Raw genomic sequence first — 19,840 nt, forward strand, 5'->3', positions numbered from 1 at the left:
TCCGGGTTTGTCTCGGGGAATAAGTTTGCCATTGGGGGGGGGGGGGAGGAGGTCGATTGCCTCGTCCTCTTCCTCTTCCTGGTTGTCCCCTTCCTCTGTTGGCCCCTTGTCCCTGTTCTAAAGAAGAGCGCAGCAATGTTCCCAATTCTGCGTTACTCTGTTGTTGCAGGTAGAACCTCACCCTGTTCGCCTGAGGCCTATCTTGTTAGTCTTCACTGGACGTATTGGTAAATGACCAATTTGCTGGGGTGCGTTTCTGTTGTTGTCTACCACCCCACCCTCTACGTTGACCTGTCTGATTGACTTGTTCAGGTCCTGACTGATAGTGTGAGTCAGCTACGTATGGGAAGGCCCATTCATGTGAGTATCTCTGTAGGTTTCGCTGGAGTCCTTTGATTTTTTCATTTATCATATAGCTCTTGTATTCAGTTAGGTCTTCTTGTATTTTGCTAAGCTGTTCTTTAGCATTCGTGAGGGTGTTGTCACGCTTAATACTCTCTTCGAGCTCCAGAATCTCCTTCAAGAGTTCTTCACTCAGTCTCTGGGCTGTGCTAATGATAAGGATTAGCCAATCCCTGGTGCATTTATTGGCTATGAAACCCCAGTCTAACCTACATTTTTTGTCGTCAAGGAAGATTCTTGGTTCTATTCTTACAAGGAGGCTAGCAGGGGAAGCTCCTGCTGCGTAGTATTCTGACATCAATGCCCCATGTAGGGCTATCCTGACTTGTTTCTTCTTTAAATTGCTGAGTTTTTCCCACTCTTCTCTAACAGAAGTGTTCCCTAGTAGTGGAGTGTCTGAAAAGAGTGAAGGAGCCGCTAGAATAGTGGCTATCTGGTCGTCTGTAAAAGCCAAACAGTTCTTATCCATAATCTGGGCTAGTGGTGTGCTGAAGTTATCTGCAATTGGAAGAGGAAACCACAAAGGACCAGGTGAAACAACACGTGTTAATAAAACAGGGAACTCAAATGGCTGTGGATGCTCTCACGGCTGGGCCGCCGTTCACAGTATTGATAACAACAAGGAGCCTAGAGGGTAAAGCAGGTCATAGGTCACCCTCTACTCTCAATACAATCAATATACAATTGACCTAGACCTTATAGGCACTTACAAATTAACCCTTTTGAGGTATACCATATGTTGCACAAACATTACAAGCTTACTCCCCTTTCTTTAATTATTGGGGTAGTAGGTAAATCCAAAGTTGGTGCGTCCTTAAACATTCGCCCATTCCCTGAAAGTAAAATCTCAGTTGTGAGACAACAAAAACACACACACCCTACTGTCAAAATACAACACAGAAGAAAGAAAAAAGTGTGTGAGAGCGAGATGGCACCTCACGGACGCACCACCAACGGGAACCTGGCAGGTACTCACCAGGATTGCCCTGTTCTCATCATTGGCACCATCAAGCTCGAAAAGAAAAATGTGTCCAAAAAACACAAATAAAGGAAAGTGTTTTGTGAAGGTATGCAGTGAAAATAGACCACAGACAACCAATATAGTGTCAAACAACATATAAACCACACAGCAACACAGATATGCAATTTTATTCTGTCTCTTGTGTTGGGTGTGGATTCTAAAAAAAGGAGTGTTGTTACTAACTATCCAACCAACACCACTTTACTTGCCGACATGTTTCATTGCCATCTAGCTTTTTGGCAATTTCTTCAGGGCGTCACACATATTATAGCCACTGCATAAGGACAACATAGTCTTCACAACTGAAAAACAAATTAGAAACACTTGTGTAACAACCTGCCTTTAAAATGTATACTGTCTCTTCCCAAACGCATATAACTATCCCTTATTTGCCCTCACTCGGCCATCTGTACTCGTACCAGCCGGGAGGATAGTCCCCTCATGGAACTGCAACTCCAAACGTAGGTCGTTAATCCTTCCCCTTCAATTTACTGTGAAGGATTGGACAGAAAACAACACAAGCACATAAACCTTATGTCCCTGTCCCATCACGCAAAAAATGTAAAAGAAATTCCTATTCTCCCCAGTCATTCATGTAAAATGTCAACTAGAGTGAAAACAACACTCGACTGATCCTTCGAGTGCCAGGCCACCCTCTCAAGATACAGGGTATACTTTCCACCTTTATATTATCTCTTAAAAAAACTTTCTGATGTTCAGAAACAACCCCGGAGCCCTTACTCCTTACCGCACTGGTGGAGGATGCCTGGCATTGACTCAGCCCGTGTGTAGCTCAAACAGATCCCTGTTCTATTTACATTGATTTGCTAGCGTATTCTCGCGAGATCACACGGCCACCATTTTAAACCGGGCAAAATCCCTTTGTGATCAATGCTTTTGCCGGTCCCAAGACGTGATCTCCGGGATCTCTACTCGATGTCCGAACTTTTCAATCAACTTTATTCAGTCACTATGAAGGCTTTCGTATGTCTTCCGAATGAGTTTCAAATATTTTTGAGAAATATTTTAGAGAGAGTGCCCAATCACGCTGTATTTTCATAAATGCCATGGTATAATCCAAGTAGAGGCCAAACTATTGCCTCCTCAATCGGGCGTCATGATGAAATGGGATCACCTATCTATTTTGATATGGCTATCCAATTCTAACTTCATGTTTGACATTTCATAGCCAATACAGCACCGGGAGGCATCATGATCGAGAACTCCTCATTGTTGGTTGGTCCTACGAATGTCATGAATGATTGGGTTTCACATGTTCCAGACAACAGGCGCCTGACCTCTGGACCCATACGACTGGATAGTAGTGTTGAACTTGCAGGATGCCTATTTATATTCTTGCCATGCCTGCCCATCGGAATAACCTGCAGTTTACAGAAGGCCACAAGCACTTTAAATTAATCATGCTCCCTTTTGCCCATCCAGCGCCCCTCGGGTGTTCACCAAAGTGATGGCGGTGGTTACAGCTCACCTGCTCAGATCAGGGGTGCCAGTCTTCCCCTATCACAACGACTGGCTGCTGAATGTGGGATCGCCCCAGGCTGCTATCTCTCACCTCCAGACTACGGCAAACCTTTTGCATTCGCTGGCGTTAGCAATCAACGTGTCACAGTCACACCTGACTCCCTCTCTGATGCCCCCTGTCATCAGAGCTGTTCTGGGCACAGTGCAGTTTTGGGCTTATCCTCCCGCGTGGCTAGTCCAGGATATTCAGCCTATGATCATGATGTTTCAGCCTCAATCCTAGATTTCGATGAGGACGACTCAGAGGCTTCTGGGCCTCATGCCCTCCTCCATCCTACTACTGACACATGCCAAATGGCATATGCAGGCTCTGCAGTGGGACTAGAAGTTCCAGTGGGTGCAGCACCAGGGGAATCTCTCCGACATGGTTCAAGTCTCGGAGGGAACTGTAAAAAAAACGGCAAAAGAAATGCAGTGGTGGTTAATGACCTGCAATTGGGTCAGAGGCAGAACTCTTAATCTTCCTCAACCAAATCTCACAGTAGTGATGGTTGTTTCACTCAAGATATGTGGTGGCCATCTGGGAGATGTGGAGATTAGAGGACTCTGATCTTTGGAAAAATCTGAGCTCCACATAAACATGCTGGAGCTCCAAGAGATCCAACTGGCATTGAAAGCCTTTCTACCCTCCATCAAGGAAAGGCTGGCAAAAGTGTTCACAGACCCTACCACCACTATATGGTACTGCAACAAACAGGGTGGGGTGGGAGTCATGGACTCTTCGACAAGAAGCCCTGCATCTCAGGAAATGGTTGGTAAAGCAGAGATATTCCTGGTGGTTCAACATCTGGCACATTCTCAGAACTCCATAGTGGGCAAATTCAGCCGTCGATGCCTAGCGGTTCACAAATGGCATCTCCATCCAGAGGTGGTGCAAGGTCTCTTTTAGCATGGGGGAAAACCTTGGTTAGATCTGATTTACCTCTGCCGAGAACGTGCACTGTCAGCAGTTTTGCACGCTTTTCGTCTCAAGTGGACTAAGGCCCCTGTACACCTTTCTGCCCATACCACTTTTGCCCCGAGTTCTCACAGCTGGCCCAAAGTTATCCTTGTGGCTCTGGACTGGGTACAGAGAGTGTCACCCTGAGCTTCTCAGCATGAGCATCGATCTTCCAATCAGGCTGCCCTTTTAAGAGGATCTTCTGTCACAGCAGCAGGGGAGGGCCCTCCACCGGAACCGGTCCACTCTAGTAATGTGGAAATTGAGTGGCGGCAGTTGACAGCTTTCGATCTTCCTCCTTAAGTCTGCAATGTTAGTCTGTGATCCAGGCGTTCCTCCACCAAAATGGTATACGCCTGCTGGTGGAACAAGTTTGTATTATATTTAATGATAAAAGTCTATTGACCCTCTTTCTGCTTCTCTTTCGGTTTTCCTTCTTTTTATTTTCGCCCTTGCGCAGCATGGCTATTAGCTGGCCACTCGAAAGAGCTAGAGGTGGAAGCTCAATAGAAGAATCTCACTAGTGCATATATCAGAGAGATTTCCCACTCTAAGTGCTTGGATGAGTTGAATAACACATTACTAACTTTCGGTAATGCATTACCTGCTAGGGACAAGATCTAGCCGCAGATTCTTTACCTTTGAATCTCCCAGGCGTCAGACTGGATCAGGAAGATTTTTGAGTGAGCAGTACATCTGCGTGCCGGTAGGTGGTATCCACGCCTGAGGTGACATCCGCATCTCTTATATAGGCGCCACCTGGGCACGCCGATGTCAGTTACTTTTCACAACTTTCTACGCCAGGAGCACAGCCATGGAGCGCAGAGCCATGAAGTGCACCAACACTGGTTTGTCCAAACTAGGGTCTTGAAAGGGAGCAGCCCTAACCCTTTGAGGTCTTAGAGCTCTTTTCCAGGGTAGGCTTTCCCAGGGAAATCCTGACGGACCAGGGCACCCCTTTTGTCTCTCGCCGGATGAAGGAGGTATGCCAAACCCTGAATATAGGGCATATCAGGACATCGGTCTACCACCCCCAAACCGATGGGCTCGTAGAGAGATATAATGGGACCCTGAAGCTGACCCTGAAAAAGATGCTCAAGAGTGAGGGGGAAGGACTGTGATCAACTTCTTCCTCCCTCCCTATATGTCATCCATAGTCAAGTTCAGAGCAGTCTGGGTTGCAAATCCTTTGAACTGCTATATGGAAGACAACCCATATCATTCCTTGAAATGACAAAGGAGGCATGGGAGAAAGAGGATGAGTATGAAACCCAAGTTTTTGTTGAATACACACATAGTCTCAGGTCCAGAATAGGGGGATTGTGGGAACTCGCTTATTCCAACCCAGAAAAACAAGAAAAAAAACAGTGTCACTATGACAAAGGGAAAAAGTGGCGAACACTGAACATCGATGCCTGGTGTTGGTCTTGCTTCCCTCCTCCACGACTAAGTTAAATGCAGAGTGGATGGGCCCTTATAAGGTGGTGGGGACGGTAGGGAAAATCACCTATAAGGTACAGACCAAACACTCCAAAATACAAACCTATCACGTCAACATCTTAAAGAAATGGTTACCCAATCCCGAAACCAGCCCACACGGTGATGTCAACAGGGGTAGAGGTCTCGTGTACCATATCCCAACTCGTAGTGAATGAATCCTTGTCCCCCCAACAACAACAATCCCTGAGAAACACTTCATCCATTCTCCTCTATTTTTTCGGACGAACCAGGGAAAACATCCCTGATTGAACATGTCATTGAAACGGTCCCTGGCAAGGTCATCAAACAATGACCATACTGTATTCGGGCTGCCAGGAGACAAGCCGTCCAAAATGAAGTTCAGACCATGTTAGACATGGGTGTTGTTCGTCCCTCTAGGACTGAGTGGGCATCCCCCATCGTGCTAGTACCTAAACCTGATGGCACGATCAGATTGCGCATCGACTTTAGAGCCATCAACGCCATTAAATGAATGTGTCCTCTTGTAATGCAGCTGGTGCTATGTAAAGCGCTCTGATACCCGATTCGGGTCGAGTTTGTACTATATGAAACTCTGTATAAAAAAAAAAAAAATCTCCAAATTGAACTCTTACCCTCTACCACGAATAGATGACTTAATAAAGCAACTCGGGGACGCCCAGTACATAACAACCCTTGAGTTAACAAAAGGATACTGGCAGGTCCCCCTGAGAGAACGGGATAGAGAAAAAAACGCCTTTATCACCCCTGATAGACTCTTTGAGTTTACCGTCCTCTCATTTGTTCTTCACGGAGCACCAGCCACCTTTCAACGGTTAATGAACACCGCGCTCAGTGAACACCAAAACTATTAGTCCGCTTACCTCGAAAATATTGTCATCTTCAACTCTACATGGGAGGAGCTCTTAGTCCATTGCCAGAACATCTTCCAGGCCTTATCCCAGGCAGGGCTACACATTAACTCAAAAAATCGAAAGTGGCCTTAAATAAGGTCAAGTGCCTGGGCTATGACTTAGGGGAAAAGGTAAAAGCAATCATGGATACTCTTTTCCCTTCCACCAAACGTGAGGTCAGAGCTTTTCTAGGATTACTAGGATACTACAGGAAATTCATTCCCCAATATTCAAGCATAGCAGGTCCTCTCACAGATCTCTTAAAGAAGGAAGCCAAAAAGTCGGACCTATTACATCCCACAGACGCGGTCAAAAACGCCTACCTCCATCTTAAACAAGCAATACCATCCAGTTCAGTCCTAGACTCACAAGATTTCTCCAAACCCTTTATTCTACACACTGATACCTCTGACAGTGGGGTGGGAGCGGTCCTTTCCCCACATTCCCAGGAGGGCGCTGAACATCCAAAACTCTTTATCAGTAGAAAATTATTCCCCAGGGAAAAGTGATACCCTACCATTGAGAAAGTGTCTCGCCATAAAGTGGGCGGTCGAGAAACTCCGATATTACTTGGAGGGTAACCGTTGCACCCTATATACTGATCATGCGCCTCTACTCTGGATGAGTCAGAATATGGGCAATAAACCTCGCATCCTCAGATGGTTCCTTTCCTTGCAGCCGAGGTGAAACACCGGAAAGGGTCAGGGAACGGGAGCGCTGATTTCCTTTCACGCATGCTTCCTCTCCATAATCGGGAAAGGTCTAGGGGTGGGGTGTGTCACGGGGTCCCATCCCTACTGTGAGGGCAGAGGAGTGGTGGCATGTTCCTGACAATGGGGGTCCTCTCCTCTTTCCACAGCCAGGGAACTCCTTGGATTTGTTTACGTCATCAGATTTAAATCAGGAGATACACACCCGTCTTCAGCCAGGGACCCTTTAAATGGGAACAACGTTCAGAGGATCCCGCCCCTGGGTTATGCGTCATCGGCCCCACTCCCAATGAAAAGGGAAAACGTGTAGCAGAGAGGATGAACTCTGGAAGACTCCAAGAAAGAGTCGACGACGAAAGCAGACCCTGTGTGTTGGAGAGGGGAGAATGAGGGAAGACCCCAGAGTGTTCGTACTGACCACCAAGGACGAGCAGTCAGAAGCCGAGGAGGAGCCGGGAGGCCATCGTCCTCACGCTTCGCCCATCCACACTCCAGGAGGAGCGTGGCTCTCGTAGGTGCGTGCAAAGTTTGTGTGGTGGGCCGGGAGGTGGGAGAAGGGCACTGACCCCTGCCGAAGTCTACCCCGTCCCTGACCCTCTAGACCACCCTCCGTATTCACGTCCATAAGCAACGACAACATTTATTATTAATATTTTTTCTTCTTATGTGAAACACCGGGTGTCTCCTCACTCCCTTTCCCTGTGGTGACGGTGAAAATAACCGGAACCTTTTTACCAATTGGGTATCTTTGTTTGTTCTCTCGAGGGAGCCTGGAATCCCAAGAATCCAGCGTGAAGTACCAAAACAACACCGTGAATCCAGAGGCGACGAAGCCACGCCTACAGGGATAAGACCTATTATTCCCTCGTAATCCCTGACACTACCAACCTGCCTCGATTTATAAAATAAAACAAAATGAGGATGAGAGCGAGCTACTCTTAAAAATTCATCCCTATCCCTGAAGTGAAGTGAATTCTGGTGATCAACAGCTTGGGGGATGCTCCTGGAGGAGGCTTAGTAGTCCGCACTCTGTGAGCCCTCTCTATGGTGAACCTGGATGAAAATTGGTCCGTGGGCATCACCATGATGTAAGAGAACAGCTCCCAGGAATATAGCCACAGCACAGGAGCCTGCAAGCGTCCGAGCGCCCGCCGCACAACTAACCAGCCGATCCGGTAGACGGGAGTAGGGGTCCCTGATGGCATGAGGATGGGAGTGGATGGCGTAGGGTTTCAGAGCACTCTTAGAGTGCGACTGTCATCTTGATGCGCCAAGCAACGCCTCATCTTATGCATTCAGAAAAGGGGGTGGTGATGGACAGAGCATCTGAATTAAGCAGAACACTCATACCCAGTCAAAAGATCAGGGCTTGATCCATCACCGTTTTTTTAGCTCACCGCACCATCCCAGTTCAGAACCTGGCTACATGCAAATTAGTCTGTCCCTGGCCCAGTGCATCATGGGAACAGGGCAGACCAAACTACCAAGCCAATTCTTTACTGGAAAGGAAACAAGCTTCCGGGGACCGGTTTCTGGCATTACAGCCGTCTTCGGCCCGGCTTGCTTGAATTCTGATGGTGCAGTGAGCAAGGGACTCACATCTGAGCATACCCTTCCACGCTTGTGGTGGCCAAAAGGATTCAGAAAAGGGGGTGGTGATGGACAGAGCATCTGAATTAAGCAGAACACTCCCAGTCAAAAGATCAGGGCTTGATCCATCACCGTTTTTTAGCTCACTGCACCATCCCAGTTCACAACCTGGCTACATGCAAATTAGTCTGTCCCTGGCCCAGTGCGTCATGGGAACAGGGCAGACCAAACTACCAAGCCAATTCTTTACTGGAAAGAAAACAAGCTTCCGGGGACCGGTTTCTGGCATTGCAGCAGTCTTCGGCCCGGCTTGCTTGAATCCTGATGGTGCAGTGAGCAAGGGACTCACATCTGAGCATACCCTTCCACGCTTGTGGTGGCCAAAACGATTCAGAAAAGGGGGTGGTGATGGACAGAGCATCTGAATTAAGCAGAAACCTCATACCCAGTCAAAAGATCAGGGCTTGATCCATCACCGTTTTTTAGCTCACTGCACCATCCCAGTTCACAACCTGGCTACATGCAAATTAGTCTGTCCCTGGCCCAGTGCATCATGGGAACAGGGCAGACCAAACTACCAAGCCAATTCTTTACTGGAAAGGAAACAAGCTTCCGGGGACCGGTTTCTGGCATTACAGCCGTCTTCGGCCCGGCTTGCCTGAATCCTGATGGTGCAGTGAGCAACGTACTCACATCTGAGCATACCCTTCCACGCTTGTGGTGGCCAAAAGGATTCAGAAAAGGGGGTGGTGATGGACAGAGCATCTGAATTAAGCAGAACACTCCCAGTCAAAAGATCAGGGCTTGATCCATCACCGTTTTTTAGCTCACTGCACCATCCCAGTTCACAACCTGGCTACATGCAAATTAGTCTGTCCCTGGCCCAGTGCGTCATGGGAACAGGGCAGACCAAACTACCAAGCCAATTCTTTACTGGAAAGAAAACAAGCTTCCGGGGACCGGTTTCTGGCATTACAGCCGTCTTCGGCCCGGCTTGCTTGAATCCTGATGGTGCAGTGAGCAAGGGACTCACATCTGAGCATACCCTTCCACGCTTGTGGTGGCCAAAACGATTCAGAAAACGGGGTGGTGATGGACAGAGCATCTGAATTAAGCAGAACACTCATACCCAGTCAAAAGATCAGGGCTTGATCCATCACCGTTTTTTAGCTCACTGCACCATCCCAGTTCAGAACCTGGCTACATGCAAATTAGTCTGTCCCTGGCCCAGTGCATCATGGGAACAGGGCAGACCAAACTACCAAGCCAATTCTTTACTGGAAAGGAAACAAGCTTCCGGGGACCGGTTTCTGGCATTACAGCCGTCTTCGGCCCGGCTTGCTTGAATCCTGATGGTGCAGTGAGCAAGGGACTCACATCTGAGCATACCCTTCCCCGCTTGTGGTGGCCAAAACGATTCAGAAAAGGGGGTGGTGATGGACAGAGCATCTGAATTAAGCAGAACACTCATACCCAGTCAAAAGATCAGGGCTTGATCCAACACCGTTTTTTAGCTCACTGCACCATCCCAGTTCAGAACCTGGCTACATGCAAATTAGTCTGTCCCTGGCCCAGTCCATCATGGGAACAGGGCAGACCAAACTACCAAGCCAATTCTTTACTGGAAAGGAAACAAGCTTCCGGGGACCGGTGTCTGGCATTACAGCCGTCTTCGGCCCGGCTTGCTTGAATCCTGATGGTGCAGTGAGCAAGGGACTCACATCTGAGCATACCCTTCCACGCTTGTGGTGGCCAAAACGATTCAGAAAAGGGGGTGGTGATGGACAAAGCATCTGAATTAAGCAGAACACTCATACCCAGTCAAAAGATCAGGGCTTGATCCATCACCGTTTTTTAGCTCACTGCACCATCCCAGTTCAGAACCTGGCTACATGCAAATTAGTCTGTCCCTGGCCCAGTGCGTCATGGGAACAGGGCAGACCAAACTACCAAGCCAATTCTTTACTGGAAAGAAAACAAGCTTCCGGGGACCGGTTTCTGGCATTGCAGCAGTCTTCGGCCCGGCTTGCTTGAATCCTGATGGTGCAGTGAGCAAGGGACTCACATCTGAGCATACCCTTCCACGCTTGTGGTGGCCAAAACGATTCAGAAAAGGGGGTGGTGATGGACAGAGCATCTGAATTAAGCAGAAACCTCATACCCAGTCAAAAGATCAGGGCTTGATCCATCACCGTTTTTTAGCTCACTGCACCATCCCAGTTCACAACCTGGCTACATGCAAATTAGTCTGTCCCTGGCCCAGTGCATCATGGGAACAGGGCAGACCAAACTACCAAGCCAATTCTTTACTGGAAAGGAAACAAGCTTCCGGGGACCGGTTTCTGGCATTACAGCTGTCTTCGGCCCGGCTTGCTTGAATCCTGATGGTGCAGTGAGCAAGGGACTCACATCTGAGCATACCCTTCCACGCTTGTGGTGGCCAAAACGATTCAGAAAAGGGGGTGGTGATGGACAGAGCATCTGAATTAGGCAGAACACTCATACCCAGTCAAAAGATCAGGGCTTGATCCATCACCGTTTTTTAGCTCACTGCACCATCCCAGTTCAGAACCTGGCTACATGCAAATTAGTCTGTCCCTGGCCCAGTGCATCATGGGAACAGGGCAGACCAAACTACCAAGCCAATTCTTTACTGGAATGGAAACAAGCTTCCGGGGACCGGTTTCTGGCATTACAGCCGTCTTCGGCCCGGCTTGCTTGAATCCTGATGGTGCAGTGAGCAAGGGACTCGCATCTGAGCATACACTTCCACGCTTGTGGTGGCCAAAACGATTCAGAAAACGGGGTGGTGATGGACAGAGCATCTGAATTAAGCAGAACACTCATACCCAGTCAAAAGATCAGGGCTTGATCCATCACCGTTTTTTAGCTCACTGCACCATCCCAGTTCAGAACCTGGCTACATGCAAATTAGTCTGTCCCTGGCCCAGTGCATCATGGGAACAGGGCAGACCAAACTACCAAGCCAATTCTTTACTGGAAAGGAAACAAGCTTCCGGGGACCGGTTTCTGGCATTACAGCTGTCTTCGGCCCGGCTGGCTTGAATCCTGATGGTGCAGTGAGCAAGGGACTCACATCTGAGCATACCCTTCCACGCTTGTGGTGGCCAAAACGATTCAGAAAAGGGGGTGGTGATGGACAGAGCATCTGAATTAAGCAGAACACTCATACCCAGTCAAAAGATCAGGGCTTGATCCAACACCGTTTTTTAGCTCACTGCACCATCCCAGTTCAGAACCTGGCTACATGCAAATTAGTCTATCCCTGGCCCAGTGCATCATGGGAACAGGGCAGACCAAACTACCAAGCCAATTCTTTACTGGAAAGGAAACAAGCTACCGGGGAGCGGTTTCTGGCATTACAGCCGTCTTCGGCCCGGCTTGCTTGAATCCTGATGGTGCAGTGAGCAAGGGACTCACATCTGAGCATACCCTTCCACGCTTGTGGTGGCCAAAACGATTCAGAAAAGGGGGTGGTGAAGACAGAGCATCTGAATTAGGCAGAACACTCATACCCAGTCAAAAGATCAGGGCTTGATCCATCACCGTTTTTTAGCTCACTGCACCATCCCAGTTCAGAACCTGGCTACATGCAAATTAGTCTGTCCCTGGCCCAGTGCATCATGGGAACAGGGCAGACCAAACTACCAAGCCAATTCTTTACTGGAATGGAAACAAGCTTCCGGGGACCGGTTTCTGGCATTACAGCCGTCTTCGGCCCGGCTTGCTTGAATCCTGATGGTGCAGTGAGCAAGGGACTCACATCGGAGCATACCCTTCCACGCTTGTGGTGGCCAAAACGATTCAGAAAAGGGGGTGGTGATGGACAGAGCATCTGAATTAAGCAGAACACTCATACCCAGTCAAATGTTCAGGGCGTGATCCATCACCGTTTTTTAGCTCACTGCACCATCCCAGTTCAGAACCTGGCTACATGCAAATTAGTCTGTCCCTGGCCCAGTGCATCATGGGAACAGGGCAGACCAAACTACCAAGCCAATTCTTTACTGGAAAGGAAACAAGCTTCCGGGGACCGGTTTCTGGCATTACAGCCGTCTTCGGCCCGGCTTGCTTGAATCCTGATGGTGCAGTGAGCAAGGGACTCACATCTGAGCATACCCTTCCACGCTTGTGGTGGCCAAAACGATTCAGAAAAGGGGGTGGTGATGGACAGAGCATCTGAATTAAGCAGAACACTCATACCCAGTCAAAAGATCAGGGCTTGATCCATCACCGTTTTTTAGCTCACTGCACCATCCCAGTTCAGAACCTGGCTACATGCAAATTAGTCTGTCCCTGGCCCAGTGCATCATGGGAACAGGGCAGACCAAACTACCAAGCCAATTCTTTACTGGAAAGGAAACAAGCTTCCGGGGACCGGTTTCTGGCATTACAGCCGTCTTCGGCCCGGCTTGCTTGAATCCTGATGGTGCAGTGAGCAAGGGACTCACATCTGAGCATACCCTTCCACGCTTGTGGTGGCCAAAACGATTCAGAAAAGGGGGTGGTGATGGACAAAGCATCTGAATTAAGCAGAACACTCATACCCAGTCAAAAGATCAGGGCTTGATCCATCACCGTTTTTTAGCTCACTGCACCATCCCAGTTCAGAACCTGGCTACATGCAAATTAGTCTGTCCCTGGCCCATTGCATCATGTGAACAGGGCAGACCAAACTACCAAGCAAATTCTTTACTGGAAAGGAAACAAGCTTCCGGGGACCGGTTTCTGGCATTACAGCCGTCTTCGGCCCGGCTTGCTTGAATCCTGATGGTGCAGTGAGCAAGGGACTCACATCTGAGCATACCCTTCCACGCTTGTGGTGGCCAAAACGATTCAGAAAAGGGGGTGGTGATGGACAGAGCATCTGAATTAAGCAGAACACTCATACCCAGTCAAAAGATCAGGGCTTGATCCATCACCGTTTTTTAGCTCACTGCACCATCCCAGTTCACAACCTGGCTACATGCAAATTAGTCTGTCCCTGGCCCAGTGCATCATGGGAACAGGGCAGACCAAACTACCAAGCCAATTCTTTACTGGAAAGGAAACAAGCTTCCGGGGACCGGTTTCTGGCATTACAGCCGTCTTCGGCCCGGCTTGCTTGAATCCTGATGGTGCAGTGAGCAAGGGACTCACATCTGAGCATACGCTTCCACGCTTGTGGTGGCCAAAACGATTCAGACAAGGGGGTGGTGATGGACAGAGCATCTGAATTAAGCAGAACACTCATACCCAGTCAAAAGATCAGGGCTTGATCCATCACCGTTTTTTAGCTCACTGCACCATCCCAGTTCACAACCTGGCTACATGCAAATTAGTCTGTCCCTGGCCCAGTGCATCATGGGAACAGGGCAGACCAAACTACCAAGCCAATTCTTTACTGGAAAGGAAACCAGCTTCCGGGGACCGGTTTCTGGCATTACAGCCGTCTTCGGCCCGGCTTGCTTGAATCCTGATGGTGCAGTGAGCAAGGGACTCACATCTGAGCATACCCTTCCACGCTTGTGGTGGCCAAAACGATTCAGAAAAGGGGGTGGTGATGGACAGAGCATCTGAATTAAGCAGAACACTCATACCCAGTCAAAAGATCAGGGCTTGATCCATCACCGTGTTTTAGCTCACTGCACCATCCCAGTTCAGAACCTGGCTACATGCAAATTAGTCTGTCCCTGGCCCAGTGCATCATGTGAACAGGGCAGACCAAACTACCAAGCAAATTCTTTACTGGAAAGGAAACAAGCTTCCGGGGACCGGTTTCTGGCATTACAGCCGTCTTCGGCCCGGCTTGCTTGAATCCTGATGGTGCAGTGAGCAAGGGACTCACATCTGAGCATACCCTTCCACGCTTGTGGTGGCCAAAACGATTCAGAAAAGGGGGTGGTGATGGACAGAGCATCTGAATTAAGCAGAACACTCATACCCAGTCAAAAGATCAGGGCTTGATCCATCACCGTTTTTTAGCTCACTGCACCATCCCAGTTCACAACCTGGCTACATGCAAATTAGTCTGTCCCTGGCCCAGTGCGTCATGGGAACAGGGCAGACCAAACTACCAAGCCAATTCTTTACTGGAAAGGAAACAAGCTTCCGGGGACCGGTTTCTGGCATTACAGCCGTCTTCGGCCCGGCTTGCTTGAATCCTGATGGTGCAGTGAGCAAGGGACTCACATCTGAGCATACGCTTCCACGCTTGTGGTGGCCAAAACGATTCAGAAAAGGGGGTGGTGATGGACAGAGCATCTGAATTAAGCAGAACACTCATACCCAGTCAAAAGATCAGGGCTTGATCCATCACCGTTTTTTAGCTCACTGCACCATCCCAGTTCACAACCTGGCTACATGCAAATTAGTCTGTCCCTGGCCCAGTGCATCATGGGAACAGGGCAGACCAAACTACCAAGCCAATTCTTTACTGGAAAGGAAACAAGCTTCCGGGGACCGGTTTCTGGCATTACAGCCGTCTTCGGCCCGGCTTGCTTGAATCCTGATGGTGCAGTGAGCAAGGGACTCACATCTGAGCATACCCTTCCACGCTTGTGGTGGCCAAAACGATTCAGAAAAGGGGGTGGTGATGGACAGAGCATCTGAATTAAGCAGAACACTCATACCCAGTCAAAAGATCAGGGCTTGATCCATCACCGTTTTTTAGCTCACTGCACCATCCCAGTTCACAACCTGGCTACATGCAAATTAGTCTGTCCCTGGCCCAGTGCATCATGGGAACAGGGCAGACCAAACTACCAAGCCAATTCTTTACTGGAAAGGAAACAAGCTTCCGGGGACCGGTTTCTGGCATTACAGCCGTCTTCGGCCCGGCTTGCTTGAATCCTGATGGTGCAGTGAGCAAGGGACTCACATCTGAGCATACCCTTCCACGCTTGTGGTGGCCAAAACGATTCAGAAAAGGGGGTGGTGATGGACAAAGCATCTGAATTAAGCAGAACACTCATACCCAGTCAAAAGATCAGGGCTTGATCCATCACCGTTTTTTAGCTCACTGCACCATCCCAGTTCAGAACCTGGCTACATGCAAATTAGTCTGTCCCTGGCCCAGTGCGTCATGGGAACAGGGCAGACCAAACTACCAAGCCAATTCTTTACTGGAAAGAAAACAAGCTTCCGGGGACCGGTTTCTGGCATTGCAGCAGTCTTCGGCCCGGCTTGCTTGAATCCTGATGGTGCAGTGAGCAAGGGACTCACATCTGAGCATACCCTTCCACGCTTGTGGTGGCCAAAACGATTCAGAAAAGGGGGTGGTGATGGACAGAGCATCTGAATTAAGCAGAAACCTCATACCCAGTCAAAAGATCAGGGCTTGATCCATCACCGTTTTTTAGCTCACTGCACCATCCCAGTTCACAACCTGGCTACATGCAAATTAGTCTGTCCCTGGCCCAGTGCATCATGGGAACAGGGCAGACCAAACTACCAAGCCAATTCTTTACTGGAAAGGAAACAAGCTTCCGGGGACCGGTTTCTGGCATTACAGCTGTCTTCGGCCCGGCTTGCTTGAATCCTGATGGTGCAGTGAGCAAGGGATTCACATCTGAGCATACCCTTCCACGCTTGTGGTGGCCAAAACGATTCAGAAAAGGGGGTGGTGATGGACAGAGCATCTGAATTAAGCAGAACACTCATACCCAGTCAAATGTTCAGGGCGTGATCCATCACCGTTTTTTAGCTCACTGCACCATCCCAGTTCAGAACCTGGCTACATGCAAATTAGTCTGTCCCTGGCCCAGTGCATCATGGGAACAGGGCAGACCAAACTACCAAGCCAATTCTTTACTGGAAAGGAAACAAGCTTCCGGGGACCGGTTTCTGGCATTACAGCCGTCTTCGGCCAGGCTTGCTTGAATCCTGATGGTGCAGTGAGCAAGGGACTCACATCTGAGCATACCCTTCCACGCTTGTGGTGGCCAAAACGATTCAGAAAAGGGGGTGGTGATGGACAGAGCATCTGAATTAAGCAGAACACTCATACCCAGTCAAAAGATCAGGGCTTGATCCATCACCGTTTTTTAGCTCACTGCACCATCCCAGTTCAGAACCTGGCTACATGCAAATTAGTCTGTCCCTGGCCCAGTGCATCATGGGAACAGGGCAGACCAAACTACCAAGCCAATTCTTTACTGGAAAGGAAACAAGCTTCCGGGGACCGGTTTCTGGCATTACAGCCGTCTTCGGCCCGGCTTGCTTGAATCCTGATGGTGCAGTGAGCAAGGGACTCACATCTGAGCATACCCTTCCACGCTTGTGGTGGCCAAAACGATTCAGAAAAGGGGGTGGTGATGGACAAAGCATCTGAATTAAGCAGAACACTCATACCCAGTCAAAAGATCAGGGCTTGATCCATCACCGTTTTTTAGCTCACTGCACCATCCCAGTTCAGAACCTGGCTACATGCAAATTAGTCTGTCCCTGGCCCAGTGCATCATGTGAACAGGGCAGACCAAACTACCAAGCAAATTCTTTACTGGAAAGGAAACAAGCTTCCGGGGACCGGTTTCTGGCATTACAGCCGTCTTCGGCCCGGCTTGCTTGAATCCTGATGGTGCAGTGAGCAAGGGACTCACATCTGAGCATACCCTTCCACGCTTGTGGTGGCCAAAACGATTCAGAAAAGGGGGTGGTGATGGACAGAGCATCTGAATTAAGCAGAACACCCATACCCAGTCAAAAGATCAGGGCTTGATCCATCACCGTTTTTTAGCTCACTGCACCATCCCAGTTCACAACCTGGCTACATGCAAATTAGTCTGTCCCTGGCCCAGTGCATCATGGGAACAGGGCAGACCAAACTACCAAGCCAATTCTTTACTGGAAAGGAAACAAGCTTCCGGGGACCGGTTTCTGGTATTACAGCCGTCTTCGGCCCGGCTTGCTTGAATCCTGATGGTGCAGTGAGCAAGGGACTCACATCTGAGCATACCCTTCCACGCTTGTGGTGGCCAAAACGATTCAGAAAAGGGAGTGGTGATGGACAGAGCATCTGAATTAAGCAGAACACTCATACCCAGTCAAAAGATCAGGGCTTGATCCATCACCGTTTTTTAGCTCACTGCACCATCCCAGTTCAGAACCTGGCTACATGCAAATTAGTCTGTCCCTGGCCCAGTGCATCATGGGAACAGGGCAGACCAAACTACCAAGCCAATTCTTTACTGGAAAGGAAACTAGCTTCCGGGGACCGGTTTCTGGCATTACAGCCGTCTTCGGCCCGGCTTGCTTGAATCCTGATGGTGCAGTGAGCAAGGGACTCACATCTGAGCATACCCTTCCACGCTTGTGGTGGCCAAAACGATTCAGAAAAGGGGGTGGTGATGGACAGAGCATCTGAATTAAGCAGAACACTCATACCCAGTCATAAGATCAGGGCTTGATCCATCACCATTTTTTAGCTCACTGCACCATCCCAGTTCAGAACCTGGCTACATGCAAATTAGTCTGTCCCTGGCCCAGTGCATCATGGGAACAGGGCAGACCAAACTACCAAGCCAATTCTTTACTGGAAAGGAAACAAGCTTCCGGGGACCGGTTTCTGGCATTACAGCCGTCTTCGGCCCGGCTTGCTTGAATCCTGATGGTGCAGTGAGCAAGGGACTCACATCTGAGCATACCCTTCCACGCTTGTGGTGGCCTAAACGATTCAGAAAAGGGGGTGGTGATGGACAGAGCATCTGAATTAAGCAGAACACTCATACCCAGTCAAAAGATCAGGGCTTGATCCATCACCGTTTTTTAGCTCACTGCACCATCCCAGTTCAGAACCTGGCTACATGCAAATTAGTCTGTCCCTGGCCCAGTGCATCATGGGAACAGGGCAGACCAAACTACCAAGCCAATTCTTTACTGGAAAGGAAACAAGCTTCCGGGGACCGGTTTCTGGCATTACAGCCGTCTTCGGCCCGGCTTGCTTGAATCCTGATGGTGCAGTGAGCAAGTGATATACATCTGAGCATACCCTTCCACGCTTGTGGTGGCCAAAACGATTCAGAAAAGGGGGTGGTGATGGACAGAGCATCTGAATTAAGCAGAACACTCATACCCAGTCAAAAGATCAGGGCTTGATCCATCACCGTTTTTTAGCTCACTGCAGCATCCCAGTTCAGCAAGCCGGGCCGAAGACGGCTGCAATGCCAGAAACCGGTCCCCGGAAGCTTGTTTCCTTTCCAGTAAAGAATTGGCTTGGTAGTTTGGTCGGCCCTGTTCCCATGATGCACTGGGCCAGGGACAGACTAATTTGCATGTAGCCGGGTTCTGAACTGGGATGGTGCAGTGAGCTAAAAAACGGTGATGGATCAAGCCCTGATCTTTTGACTGGGTATGAGTGTTCTGCTTAATTCAGATGCTCTGTCCATCACCACCCCCTTTTCTGAATCGTTTTGGCCACTATAGGAGTGGAAGGGTATGCTCAGACATGAGTCCCTTGCTCACTGCACCATCAGGATTCAAGCAAGCTGGGCCGAAGACGGCTGCAATGCCAGAAACCGGTCCCCGGAAGCTTGTTTCCTTTCCAGTAAAGAATTGGCTTGGTAGTTTGGTCTGCCCTGTTCCCATGATGCACTGGGCCAGGGACAGACTAATTTGCATGTAGCCAGGTTCTGAACTGGGATGGTGCAGTGAGCTAAAAAACGGTGATGGATCAAGCCCTGATCTTTTGACTGGGTATGAGTGTTCTGCTTAATTCAGATGCTCTGTCCATCACCACCCCCTTTCCTCATCTTATGCATTCGCTGCACTCTCCAAAATGGAATCCCTCCACGTAAATTTGGCTGAGGGGGAGGGATGCTCGGCATCATAAAGTTTGAAGACTACTGGTCTGATGGGAATATAAATTGAACAATGTATCCAACAACAAAACAACTTTGGCCCTGATGGACAACCCATCCAAGCAGTGGCATAGCATGAAAAATACATGAAAGACAGTGACTAAAGATGGCTGACCCCAACCCAATATCTCTTTATTTGTAGTTGCTGTTCTTTTTGATGTATCGATGACAAAAGCTCTATCAACAGACAGCTAAAGTTGTCTGTAGCAAGATGCACACACAAACTATATTCTCGCTTTCCTACATGTATAACACAATGTTGCAAATATAGTTTGCTTAAAGTGTGCCCTTTACAACAGTATTTGAACATGGGCTGATTTGGTGCACAAACTTTCACTTGAAGTGCATAATTGGAACCCATCATCAATGCCTGTGCAACAATGGGGCATTACATTTGGAAGCCATCA

General features: G+C 49.0%; 1 protein-coding gene across 2 annotated transcripts in view; it reads left to right on the top strand.

The window, feature by feature from the left end:
• The window catches only part of PALS2 (protein associated with LIN7 2, MAGUK p55 family member), an 811,509-nt gene that overhangs the window by 561,325 nt on the left and 230,344 nt on the right, over positions 1 to 19,840 (top strand). The window lies entirely within an intron of this gene.

The sequence above is a fragment of the Lissotriton helveticus genome, chromosome 10, assembly GCF_964261635.1.
Source record: "Lissotriton helveticus chromosome 10, aLisHel1.1, whole genome shotgun sequence".
NCBI lineage: Eukaryota > Metazoa > Chordata > Amphibia > Caudata > Salamandridae > Lissotriton > Lissotriton helveticus.